Here is a 14,791-nt window from a genome sequence, read left to right on the forward strand (position 1 = left end):
CCGACAAGATCCTTTCGCCACCGTCCCCTGCCACACCCCACACTCCTTTTCCATATTATCCCTTCATCCCTCTCCTTTCAGTCGAGTCTTTCATTTTTTCTTTCTTCTATCATTGCGCCATCACCAATATCGTCGTCGTTGTCTTAGCCGGAAAAGTATCCATTTAACAAATGACAGTCAAACCAGAAAAATTCAAACGAGTTGATTGATACAAATCTAAAAAATTCTAACTAAAAAATTCAAAAGAGTTAAGCTGCAGAAGGGAATTTAATCCAAAAATATAATTCTTGAGAGAGAAAATGTAAGAAGAGTAATGGCTAAAATTGAGGAAGAAGAACAAAAAAAATAAAATAAAATAGGCTAAATAGGCCTCACACTCGTCATTAATGAGTGTATCACACTCACTTTACCATATCAGCAAAAAATGTCAAAATGACACAGCGAGGCATGATATGATGTGTCTAAAATGAACAAAGTCTAGTTGAGGTGTCTAAGTGAAAATTAAAACCAATTTTAGAGGGCCAACGATGGGTTCTGTCGTATCATAATAATATGCATTATGTTGAAACTGTATAAGTAGTTGAATTTCTGACAAAATAAATTTGTTTTATCTTCTTCACATAATCTTCAACAAGTTTCATCTCCATCTTCTTAATCTCCTCTGCAAAATCTATGCCTCGACACAGAGAACCTCTCTGGAAAAAAATTCTCCAACAAAAAATCTTCATTATTGTCAAAAAAGTTGCAGCTAGAACTGAACCCACCAAGATGAACACCCGTTTTAAACCTTTCTCTGATACCACTAATTATTAGGATTAAAAATAATTAGGTGTCACGCGGAATCTAGCAACACAAACCTCGAAAGACCATAAGTAACAAGACAAAAATGAAAAATATATCAAAAGAGACACAAACATTTAACGTAGTTCGGTCAACCGACCTACATCCACAAGAGGAGATGAGCAATCCACTATAAATATGAGAGTACAAATAATCGAGAGAAATAACCTCACACAATTTAGTCGGAATAAAAAGAGGTTCACACAAGTGCTAACGTAACAACCGTGTCTCACCGTTTCTCTCCCTACACAAAACTCTCAAAACCCTTAGAATTACATTGTCAATGCTGCCAAGTTAGAAGGAATAAGTCTCTATTTCTAGAGTTATAATCTTTTTCCTATAAGAAAAAAGACTAGCCAAATATGAAGACATTGTGTTTTTCTTTTAGGAAAAAGGAAAATCTAATTATACTTGGAAAGTTAGGGCAAACACCCAACAGAACAAACAACAACAACATCTAGCAGTTTTCTCTTTTGCTAAAAGTTAATCTAATGATCAATGTTAGATTTACTCTTTGGCCAAGTGATCAAAAACTTCTTATTTCAATAAGTAGCTTTGTTAAAATTATTGGTTTCTGAAAAGGAAAAAAACCTTTTTGAGAGAAGTATGGTGGTTTGCAGTCGAGATTGATTAATTAGTGTACTCTTTGTTTCTTGTTACTGTGTGGTCATAAGTAACCTGATTAAAAGTTAAATAAAAAATTTAAAATTAAATTATTTAGAAAAAATGAGATGAGGTAGTTGTTATGCTCTATTTTATCGAAGTTAGATAAAGCACAACTTATAGACTCTAAAAATGATTAATTATTATATAGAATCGCCACCTAATTTATTAAAGAAAATAAGAAAACCTATTTGATGCATGACATGTATGGCTCACATTTTAATCTGCGAAAAACTAATTTAGATTATAGGTAAGGGTTTACATTATTCCGAAGAGAAGGTGTTAGGCATCCTTCAGAATCCACAAATTGTGATACCCGGCTAGACTTAATTTATCAAAAAGGGAGGGAATAGAATTATTATTTGCAAGTATAACAAACATATATATAAAAAATATGTATTATAGTTATATAAAAATATATGTATAAAAGAGTATGTATCAAATAAGTAATGTATATTATCGTCAACTATGTGAATAAAAATATGAGAAAGATGATATAAATGTATATAAAAAAAGTAGTTTTATTATGCAATATTAAAAGAATTGTCCTTTATTAATATGAAAAAAAAGAACTCTTTTGCCATATAAAAAAAACTTTTGTAATGTGTGAAAAGGAAAAATATTTCTTTTATAGAAGAAAACAAATATTCTCAAATAACATTTTTAACTTACAATATCAATGAGAGGATAAATTATGAAAAAATATTTTAAAGAAAAAATGTTATTTAGTATTGTCTAAAAATGTGAATTAACTGATTAAATAGTTAAATCAATTAAAAAAAATTCTGTAAGTATTTACGGCTTAAGTTTTGCCTAACGTCAATAATATACACAATAATAAATTAAAAATAATATTCGAACTTCATTAAATTCGAATAGCTTAATCAAAAAGCAACTCTGGGCTAGGACCTGTAAAGACATTTAGTAGAAGTATTAATAAGGTATAAATAATAATAATAATAAATAAATAAAAAATTCGTCTTATAAATATGAGAAGCCTTAGAAATCGACGATAATTTCTCCATCGGCCAATTTTAACTTGTAATATATAATATATAATGTAAACTTAAATTAAAATTTTCGTCTTTTAAAATGGAGATGTCTCAAAAACCGACAGAGAGATTTTTTCATTGGCCATGGGACCTGCAAACAGTTTAAAAAGGAAACAAACAACATTGAGGTAAAAGAATAACATTACAGACGTCTAAATTAACTAAAAATGTCGAACAAAATGACCCAAACAAAAATAGTAAACAAAACTTAACGGAGAATCATTAATAATGACCAGAGAACATGAAAATACAAAAAACAATGGTTGGAGTTTGAACACCTGCGTCCAGATCTAAAATGGTACAAAATATACGTGAAAATGCAACAAAATACAGCAACAAGAACAAAAAAATCATAAAACAAAGTGAAACAACATTTATGTCTAGATAGATTTGGGAGCGAAAGCTCAAAACTCACAAAAAATGAACTGTGTTTGGTTGGAAAATAAGAGGATTTTGGTGGGTTTGGTGGTTGTTGATTGATTTTAATGGAGAAATGTGATGGATAGAGATAAACTGGTGAAGAAGAGTTAAAATTGGTGTTATTTATAGTGAGGGTGGGGAAGAGAGTAGAGAAGAAGAATAAATATTATGAGTGTTTTTTTTAGAAAGAATTAGAGATGAGAGAGAAAGAGTTTAAAAATGGTTGTATAGGTGTAGGAAATTGTAGTGTATAGGTGTAGGAAATTGTAGTGTATAGGTGCTGAACTTTTGTTGTAGTTGTTGATAAATATTTTTTTTTAGAAAAAATAAGAGAGGAGAGAGAGTTTGAAAATGATTATATAAGTGTAGAAAATTGTAGTGTATAGGTGTTAGACTTTTGTTGTAGTTGTTGATGGGTGGTTTTTTTTAGAAAGAATAAGAGAGGAGAGAGAGAAAGTTTGAAAATGGTTATATAGGTGTAGAAAATTATAGTGTATATGTGTTGGACTTTTCTTGTAGTTGTTGATGAGTGGTATTTTTTTTAGGAAGAATAAGAGAGGAGAAAGAGAGAGAGAGAGAGAGAGAGAGAGAGTTTGAAAATGGTGATTTGTGTGGAAAATTTTGTGTGATTAGTGGGGTAGGTAAAATTGTGGGAAAAATTTGTGTGATTAGTGGGGTAAGTGTAATTGTGAAAAAAAATTAATATTTATCTGTATTTTAATGTATTCCTAGATTGTGCTAAAAATATTAAAATGAATATGAACAAATATAACAGATGACACGTAAAAATGCAAATTAATGAACTGTTATAAAAAATAGTTATAATTGAAGTTAAATAAAATAAACTGATAAAAATCTTAATCTAAGGATAATTATAGATAAAATTGGTTTAAAATTGTAAAAATGCACTTTTGAACTATTTAACAAATAAAATACTTAAAAGTATGAACTTTGAAAATATCAGGTCAAAATTTGATGTCAACTGTTCCGACTTTCTATATTTGCGGACTGTGCTAAAAATATAATTAATGTAAAAATAATATGTATCGATATATAACACAAAAAAATAAAAAAATTAATCGATATTTTGAAAGATATACTATGTTGTAACGAATAAATTACAGTTTCATGTTGTGTACGTTTGTTGATGACTGTAAAATATTGTGATTATTAAAATTACAATGACAGTAAATGAATAAGAATCCTACTATTTATGAAATTAAGAGAAGCACATCCATAAATTATTAAAAGGGAAAAGATGAGAATAAATTCATGAAAATCATAAAATAAGGATACTTATTAATAATTCAAAAAAAATTTGAAAAATGTGTAAAAATAATAATTTGTATTCTTTAACGATCAAGAAGTTTGAGAAAGTTAATTTTGAGCATAGAGAGCCAAAATTGGGTATCAACAGTAGTAACAATATTTTGTCAAGTGGAGATATCACACAGTTACAAGAAACAAAAATGCAATTAGGAAGCTGGAGATCCAAAGACCTGGCCTCAACCTGACCCGATCTTGACTAGAAATGACCCAAGACATGAGCCTCAACTCTTGACCTAAACCTCGACTTATCACTTAGAACACTAGATCAAAGACTCGACCCTAACTCGATACCTGAGATTCGGCAATGAAGACCAATGACCCAAACCTCGACTTGACCAAGACCCTAAGTCCCTATTCAGACCCGAACTAAATATTCGACCCCAACCCAAGACCTGACTTTGACTAAGAATTTAAGACCCGAGTCCCGACCTTAACTGAAGATCTAACCTTAACCCTAGACTCGACCTGAGACTTGAAACTCGATTTTGATCCAGAACTCGAGCCTCAAAATGGAGCCTCAAATTTGACCAGAAATGGGAGATTCAACCCTGGCTTGGGACCTTAGAACTTACTTGACCCAAGATGAGAGATCTTAAACCGAACCCCAACCAAAATTTCGAGACTTAACTTTAATCCTGTCTCGAGACACGAGACTTTAAATTCGACTCCGAACTAAGATTCGAGATCTAACTTTAACCCTAAATCGAGACACGTGATCCTAAACCCGACCCTGACTTAGGACTTGAGACTTGACTTCAAACCCACTCGAGAAATTTAGTATACTTTTTGTTTCTTGTTACTGTGTGGTCATAAGTCATCTGATTAAAAGTTAAATAAAAAAATTTAAATCAAATTATTTAGATAAAATGAGATGAGATAGTAACAACCTTTTGTCAAGTGGATATATCACAGAGTTACAAGAAATAAAAATGCAATTAGAAAGCCGGAGACCCAAGACCTGACCTGATCTTGAATAGAAACCCAAGATACGAGCCTCAACCCTCGACCTCGACTTGACCCAATCTTGACTGGAAACGCAAGATATGAGCCTCAACCCTCGACCTCGACCCGTCACTCTGGGACACTAGATCAGACTCGACCTTGACTCAATACCTGAGATTCGAAAATGACGACCAATGACCCAAGCTTCTACTTGACCAAGAGCCTGAGTCCCTACTCAGACCTGAACAAAAGATTTGACCCCAACCCAAGACTTGACTTTGACTAAGAATTCGAGACTCGAGTCCCAACCTTAACTAAAGATAAGACCCAAACCCTAAACCTATGTTGTAAAATTATTGAATATCACGAAAATCTCGTAGCTTGAGGCGTGCCTATGGTACTGTCCTTAAGGATATTTCACCAGTTAAGATGTATCCCCTAGGACTCAACAAGCTCTCTAGTATTAAAACTAGGAGTCGAAAACTAACAAAAAAAATATTTTACTTAAAGAAAACCTAGCAAATAAAATAAGAAATAAAAGTCTTCCTTGTTTTTCTTTTTCACACGTACTTTCTCTTACGCACAAAGATACTATATCCGTATCAAAATAGTTGTCAATTTAAATAATCAAGAATGAATTAATTATATTTTTCTAACTTACCCTTAGCATTAATTATTCTAGAGGCACATAAATAGATAAAGATTAAAGAATTAATAAGGGATATATCAGTCAAATAACACTCCTAATTAATATTTTCTTAAGAATTGTGTAAAATCTTATCATGACAACTAAAATGAGACTTTGGGAGGATAATGTAAATGCCATAAAGGCTATAGATTTAATTACCGTATATTCTTCAAATCTGTGGCAATAAGGCACAATCAATATTTGATTAATGCCATAAAGGCAATTAACCCACTGCCGTATCTACCCAAATAACTGTTGGCCTCATTTGAAAAATACTTAATGGAATATCATAAAAGCTAATTAAGGAGAGGGAATTAACTCTTTTGGCCAAAATTAATTAGAGAAATTAAAATATAATTCTTATTTTTTTTTTTGAGATACTAATTAAAAATATTTTTCCAATAACCTAGACTAGACCTTGGACTTGAGACTGGATTTTGACCCTGAGTTGGACGGTTGGACCCAAGAACTAACTCGACCAAAGACAAGACATCTTAAACCCGACCCAAGTGTTGAGACCTAACTAGTGAGTTTAAAAGCTTTTTGCAATATTTATAAAGGAATAAATGAATGACTCAGAAAAGGAAGGAAAAGTCACGATTTTAAATTAAGGAAACACTTGACAATTTTAATTGCGTATTCTTCTTAGAAAAATTCCTAAGGTAAAACTTGAAAAAAAATATTCTTTTTTAGATATATATTTTATCCAATTACAGGTATAATTAATATGAAGATAAGAATGGAGTGATATACTCTATATGGTAGGATATTCTTTGTCGGGTAATTATTAAAATTTAAAAAGGAAGCAAGGTTGGTCAACCAGTACGTGATCAACTTCTGGAAGGTCTTCCCTTGTTGGGAAGGAGGATAGAAGTTTCAACACTTCATATGATTGTAGATTAAACGCTGCATCTATTCCAACCTTGTAAACCGCCTTGATTTTGGGTCTTTGCTCCCTCATGAGTCAAGACCAGTGTTTTAAAAGTCAGTGCGTAAAGCGAGGCGTTTTATATCGTTGTAAATTTTGAGACACGAAGCATAAATTTTATAAATTTACGGGGCGTATATCTCATGTATATTCAATTTTATAATTTATTACTTGGAAAATAAGCAAAAGTAAAATTTTCAATGATTTTGTATGCAAATTATTTATATCAATATTATTTTCTATACGAATTTATTTATACATTTTATAATAAATCACTACAACCTGAAAAAATATGATAACATAAAATATAAATATCATTACATCAATAATTAAAAAAAATATGATTTAAAACACAAATGGATTAACGTCTGGGGCGTATGTTTTTACGCCTAGGACTTACGTTTTTATGCCCGAGGCTTACGCCTCAAATTCTAGGACTTACGCCCTATGGATCTACGCCTTCAATTTGCGCCTCGGAGCATTTTTGATATGTCCCGCCCCGGAGCTCACCCCAGAAACCTTTTTTAAAACACTGGTCGTGACACACACATAGAAATATCAAATGGAACGGTGCGGATGCGGGTGCGTGTTCAGGTTCAAAACGGTGTGGATTTTAGGAAGGGACGGATCTATGTTGCATGGAGGGGGTATCTCAATTGAAAAAAAAAAAAATAATAAAAAAATATAATAAAAAAAAAATATATATATATATATATATTTATAAGGAAAGTATAAATATTAAACGTGGTACCCGTAGAAATAATAAATTTTGTGGTGCCAGTGGTTAAAGCTCAGGTTTACCGCAAGTTTGAGCCGTAAGTAAAATTTTAATTAAACCAACCGAACAAGTCTAAATTTTGTATGCAAATTTGCTAATAAATATTAAATATTATTTTGTTCTATGCTAAAATTTATGCCACAAATTACTGTTCAAAGCAGCATGACACTCAAAGATTCAAAATACTGAAGTCTATGCTAGCAAACAACAGGAAGATGTTATATTGCATTTCATAGTTGTAAATTGGCACCTTAGAAGTTGTCTACAGTGGAAATCGAAGTTGCATATAATATTTTCAAATTGCTCCAGTTATTGAAAATAATATCTTAACTTTTTACATAATAGAATTAAAATTGCGTATATATTTCTTTCCTAAACTTCACTCGTATAATATACTGAATATATGTTGGCAGTGACGGACCTAAAATTTCAAATAAAGGGGTTCAAAATCTAAATAAGTAGACACGAGCTAGTCGAAGAGGGTTCGACATCTATTTTATATACATAAAAAATTATTTTAACCATGTATAAATAGTATAATTTTTCGCCGAAGAAAGTTCGGTCGAACCCCTCGGCACAAGGTAGGTCCGCCCCTGTATGTTGGTGTTGACGTTTAAAAAATGAAGAAAAGCTTTTCAAATTTTTGTTCAAACTAAGCCCAAAAAAACCTATATAAATTTATATGATTATAAATCATCTAAAAATGTAAATTTAAATTATACAAAAATAAATCAAACTTAAAAATAAAACACGTCACATAAATACATAAAAGTATATTTTATATTACTATTTAGTTGTCTAAAAAAAAAATACTTTACTAGGCATTTACATGAAGAATAAATAATGTGAATGTGGGAAGCAGCGAGTTCCAGCTATCGTCATCTTTATATGCTCGAATGAAACATGATAAAGTCGTCTCTTTTTTCTTGTTTCATTTTGATTAATTTAAATTTATGTAAAAAAAAATAATTAGCAGTTAATGGCAAATATTTTTTATTAAGGATAACTCTATATTCAAAAATTAAATTTAAAATTTTTAATTAAAAATAAAAAATATTTATCATTATTAATTTTGGTAGTGATGATAGGGTTATCTACTGGTCATTATACACAAATCGTGTATACCATACATGTAGGATAAGTGTCATCTTACTATACATTTGAATATTTGTAGGAGATTAACCGCCAATAATTTGTACTATATATCCATTTTGGCTCCCAAACGTATAGTTGAAGCAACTTTGGTCAAACATTGCTCTATAAAATATTGGCTACTATAATACCACTGCCTCTCCATGTTTGTCTACTTTTTTTTCCACTAATAATATTAACAAAAAGCTTAATGTAATCACTAAAATAGATTATTATTATTTTTTTTCGCATGATGTTGAAGTTCATGGAATTTTAATTAAATTTAGATCACACACGGTAGATTTCATTCGAAAGATAACATTCTCAATATAACTTTTTTCATATCAATAACTCAAATTTAAAATTTCTAATAAAGATGAATCAGTCTGATCACTACTATACAACTCGTAAATAAAATTGACATTTCACGAGAAAATGACACCATTCTTGTTCTAGCCTTCCAGGAAATAGGTGGGAACGTGCGTTAGAAGCGATCCAACCCAGTAAATATTTTCAGAAACCGCGTGAAATCAGGACACGTGGAATATTTTGGAATTCACAAATTTTGGCTACACGTGGGAGTACCAAAACCGGTAGGGCCCAGTGGCACCACATTGATTTGTGGGCTGTCATAGATGACGAGGATCCGTGTATCGTGCCCCAATTCGCTTCACCGAATTAATACTTATGTACGATACTTTTTTCGTTTTAAAATAATTAATCGTTTAAGATATTTTTTATATTTTAAATTGATTTAATTATTCAATTTTTGAGATTAATTTTTTTTATTATTATTTTTATCTTTCATTTGAATTTTTTATGTGATGAGGTCAAAATTTTTAATTAATATATAATAATTTTAAAGAGTAATTTAATAATAATTAATAAGGATAAAGATGAAAAATAATATTTAATTAATGTCTTGTAATATTTTTCTTAAAAGTGTGTGAAAAACTCAATAATTCATTTATTTTGAAATGGGGAAGTACTATATAAGAGGATTAAATTGAGAAATCTTTAAAATTTGTTACATCTAATCAAGTTTATGGTCTCATTAACGTGCATTAATAGTAGGAGTTGAATCTGCAAATTTATCAATTATGAGTTGTGAATTTGTGCGACTGTAGACAAATTTTTAACAAATTATGACATTTTGTTGTTAGAAATACATAATAAAATCAGAAGATTAAAATGTAGGCGTTTTCTATCTCAATTTATTTGATTTTTTTAGTTGGTAACAAAAAGAGGTTTTTTTATAGATAATAATAATTTACTTTCAAAAATTTCTCAAATTATTTTTAATAAAATAATTTATACGCACCTCAAAATTTATGACTTGTTTTAAATCAAGAATTTTAGAAGTCTCCGTTTTATTCTTGAACTTCACAAAACATATAATTTAAAATATTAGCTATAAATTTTAAAAACATCACTTTTTTAAAACATATTAAAAGGAAGAATTTACGACTAATACAAGAGGGAATATCACGACTAATATAAAATGCAACAATTGGATACAGATATTTGCCAATAATCCAAAACGGGTGGGCTCCATTATAATTTGCGTGAATTCGAAAAAAGAAAAAATCCAGTCAAACTTAACAAGTGTATAGTATTCAGAAATTAAAGTAATATCACCACCTACTCCCAACGTCTTGTAAAACTTTTTTTTTATTTGATGTTTGATCCCGTATTAAAGTTTAATTAATTTAAATTTATGTTATATATTTATTTAAAGGAAAAGTTTTTTATTAAGAACTTTTTCATACTCTAATTAAATAAGAAGCAACAGTAACATTCTTTAACATTAAGCTTTTCAAGTAATACTCCATCCGTTCTATTTTGGCGATAGCTTTAATTTAAAAAATTTTGTGCCAAAATAATTATAGTTAAGATTAAAATTGATACTATTCTAAAAACATATTTAATAAATAAGAATAATTTAGAAATATACTTTGTATTTATTTTAATGAGGATGAAAAAAATAAAATTTCTTTTAAAATAAGACAAAAAGAAGTATCGTTTGAAGGTTGTGACATATAATTGGTGTAGGGATGTGTTTGCAACCAACCACAAACAAAATATGAAGAACCGAGAATATTTTATTACTTTATATATGTGTGAATAATTCTGTTGTTTTCTTGATTCTTTTTTTAAAATTTTTTCCATGATTTGAAGGTTCTTAGTGCATTTTTGGAACACAAAATGATTTAGATCTCGTTGAATTTATTTGGTCTACATGTAAAGATTATTTTGTGATCCTCTTGAAATATTTATTTGTTAACCATGCTCACATCTTCATCTCTTTTTGAATATTCTAATAGTTTTATGGAATGTTTCATATGCCTCTTCGAGGAAATATACTATCGTTTAAACTATGATTTAGAACAAAGTATCTCCAAAAACCCAAAATGAAACTGTACTCATTTTGTAGAGCCCCAATTACTAGCAGTATGTTTTAGCATGTACATGAAGATAGATATAACAATATAATTATAAATTTGTAAAAATGATGAAGAGCTAATCAGGTAAAGCATTTTACTGTTGTTGTAGGGTTTCCACCGATCGACAAAAGCAAAAGGTGTACTCCAACAAAAAGAAGAGGACCTGGATCGATCGAAGATCTTGCTTCTTAAAGAAGAGGAAAACCATACAATGTATCATTCTAGTAAAGCAACAACCACACGTGCTCTAGCTTTTTTTTTTGATTGTTTCATTTTCCCCCACACACAAGATACAAAAACGGCCCAACTTTTGAATTTTATCGACTCACGTTGATTGAAAAATTGCCTGATTATTTATATGAATTTAGATGATTTTTTTTTTGAGATTGAATTAGACATAAATGTCATATCTTTATATATTATTGGCACTCAAATCTAATTAACACATGAGTTTCAAGTTGAACGTGAAAATAATTTGGTTGTGTTCATTTTTAGCTAGAGAGGAAAGAAGGAATAAATCTAACCAAAATGTAAAGTTTAATTCTGTGAATTGAAGAGGATCCACATGACATCTTTGGATGTTTTTATTTATTTTATTTTATCTTATAATAAAAGAAATACACGCTTATGAACAAGACAATTTCATCAATTGACATATAGGGAAATGACATTCATAAATATAATAAGCAATTAATAACATTCAAATTAAAGTATCCAATGTTTATAAACAAGACAATTTCTTTGTTGGTACAAGCTAGCTAGCTAGTGTGAAATGACATTCATTCATACATTACAAATAAATAATTCAGTAAAAATACAAGTATCCAATAATAAGACAAATACATTTTTTCTTCTCTCACCTCTCTTTACACTTTTTTCTTTTGTAAAGTATTCAAATAAGGAACCATTGTGGTCGACATGCATAATTTAAAATCTACTCTTTTTTCCCCCTTCTCAATCCAAAATAGGCATATTCAAACTTTGAAAGTCTAATTCATTCCACGGTTGAGAATGTTAGGAGAAATGGGATAAATATCCTAATGATCAGCAACGTTCCAAATTTGTCTACGATCATAAAAGAGTACTATTCTATGGTCACTTCCAGTCTCTGTCGTAGTTGCTCGTTTTCGAATAAATTACTATTTCCTCCGTCCCCATACAATGATGAAGTCAAAATTTTATTAAGGAATATCAAAATATAAAGTAAGAAAATATATGTCATCATCAGGGATAAAACACACAATCTTAAGTAATTTTTACAATTCCTTAACCACTAAACTAAATTTTAACTTGTGTCAAAATGTGTCAATACTTGTATATATTTATTAAACTAAATTTTGATATATATATATATATATATATAATGTAATTTTTCGACGAAAAAGTATCATTTGACACCCCTTGATCGAGGATAGCTCTGCTCTTGATCACATCCGTCCAAAAAATATGTTACATTATTATAATTAAAAATAATCTAAATTTAAAATTTCTCAAGAATTATCTTAGCACAAGCTTTTTTTCTTCAAACACATCGTCCCAAATTAAATAGTGGCACATGAATAAAAGGGAGGGACTAATATAGGATGAATTATGGGATTAAAAAAAAGCGTATAAAAGTAGGTGTCAAAAAAAATTATTGGGATCGGAAATGAAGCCGCAATCAACGAGATCACGTTCACACAGTAACCGGTTTACCGGTCAAAACTACTGTCTGAATGCATCGACTACTGTTCCTACGCCAGTTCTTGGACCACCATGCATTAAATAAACGCCCTCTCTCACTTTCCGTACCATTTTATCGGATTTTTTCTTAAAATAAAATTAATATAGATAATGTTATAAAATAAATTAAACTTAATAAAATAAAGAGGAAAAAATGAGATAAAGAGACAATTGAGAGATATTGCAGTATCTATATTTTTATTTCAATTGCCAAACTTTGGCAATTTATAATCAAAACAAGATTAAAATTAGTGGGCAAGTTGCTCACTCATGTAAAGAAAAAGGAGCAACAAGTGGACAACCACTTGCTCTTCCTACTTGCTTTCTAACACTTTTCCTTGGATGTCCACGTGTAATGCACTTCAATAAAAACTTTACAAGAAATAATATATATAGTTATTTAGAACACCGATTGATGTTTTGCCTCGTTAAATCTTACTAGGAAAAATCAAGTGGAAAAAAGCCTAGTGAAGGAAAAAAAGTATACATATCTGGTAATACGCTTTGAGTGTTGCCTCATTAAAACCTTACTAGGAAAATTCGTGGAACAAAACCTTGGTCAAGGAAAAATGAGTACGACGCGTATTTTACTCCCCCAGATGAAAACTTCATATTATATCTTGAAGACGTCGCATTCCTATTTTGTATCTCATTTTCTCAAAAGTTGAAGTCGGCAATGCTTTGGTAAATATATCTGTTAAATTGTCACTTGAACGAACTTGTTGGACATCTATTTCACCCTTGTTTTGAAGATCATGACTAAAATTTTTTTTGGTAAAATATGTTTTGTTCTGTCTCCTTTGATGTATCCTCCCTTCAGTTGAACTATACATGCAGCATGTCTTCATACAATATTGTTGGAAGTGGCAACCATAGTTTGCTTTGTTGAACACCATGATATAGCTGTACCACCACATGTAAATAAATAGCCTGTCTGTGATTGACCTTTATGGGGATCAGACAAATACCCCGCATCTGCGTAACCAATCAATTGTGGCACGGATTCATTTGAGTAAAACAATCCCATATCAATGGTCCATCAGAGGTATCTAAATATATGCTTAATTCCATTCCATTGTCTTCGTGTTGGAAAAGAACTAAATCTTGATAAAAAGCTTACAGAGAAAGTTATATCTGGTCTAGAATTGTTGGCAAGATACATTAATGCACCAATTGCACTAAGATATGGTATTTCAGTACCAATAAGCTCTTCATCATTTTCACGAGCTCGAAACGAATCTATATTAATATCAAGAGATCTCACAACCATTGGGTACTCAATGGATGTGCTTTATTCATATAAAACCTCTTTAAAATATTTTCAGTATATGTTGACTGATGTACAAATATCTCATTTGTAAAATATTCAATTTGTAGATCAAGACAAAATTTTATCTTTCCGAAGTCCTTCATTTTAAATTCTTTTTTCAGACATTTTACTGTCTTTGGAAGTTCTTTCGGAGTTCCAATAATATTCAAATCATCAACATATACTGCTATTATGATAAATTTAGATCCAAACATTTTCAAGACACAAGGGCAAATTGGATCAATTTTATATCCTTCTTTTAGCAAATATTCGCTAAGACGATTGTACCACATGCGTCTTGATTGTTTCAACCCATATAAGAATTTGTGAAACTTTATTGAGCAATTTTCTCGAAAATTCTTATATGCTTTAGGCAATTTGAACCTTTCGGAAATTTTAATAAAAATGTCGTGGTCCAATGAGCCATATAAATAAACAGTGATCACGTCCATTAGGTGCATTTCAAGCTTTTCATGAACTGTCAAATTCATTAGATACTTGAAGGTAATTGCATCCACCACAGGAGAATATGTTTTCAAATAGTT

Source organism: Solanum dulcamara, chromosome 4 (assembly GCF_947179165.1).
Source record: "Solanum dulcamara chromosome 4, daSolDulc1.2, whole genome shotgun sequence".
Lineage (NCBI taxonomy): Eukaryota > Viridiplantae > Streptophyta > Magnoliopsida > Solanales > Solanaceae > Solanum > Solanum dulcamara.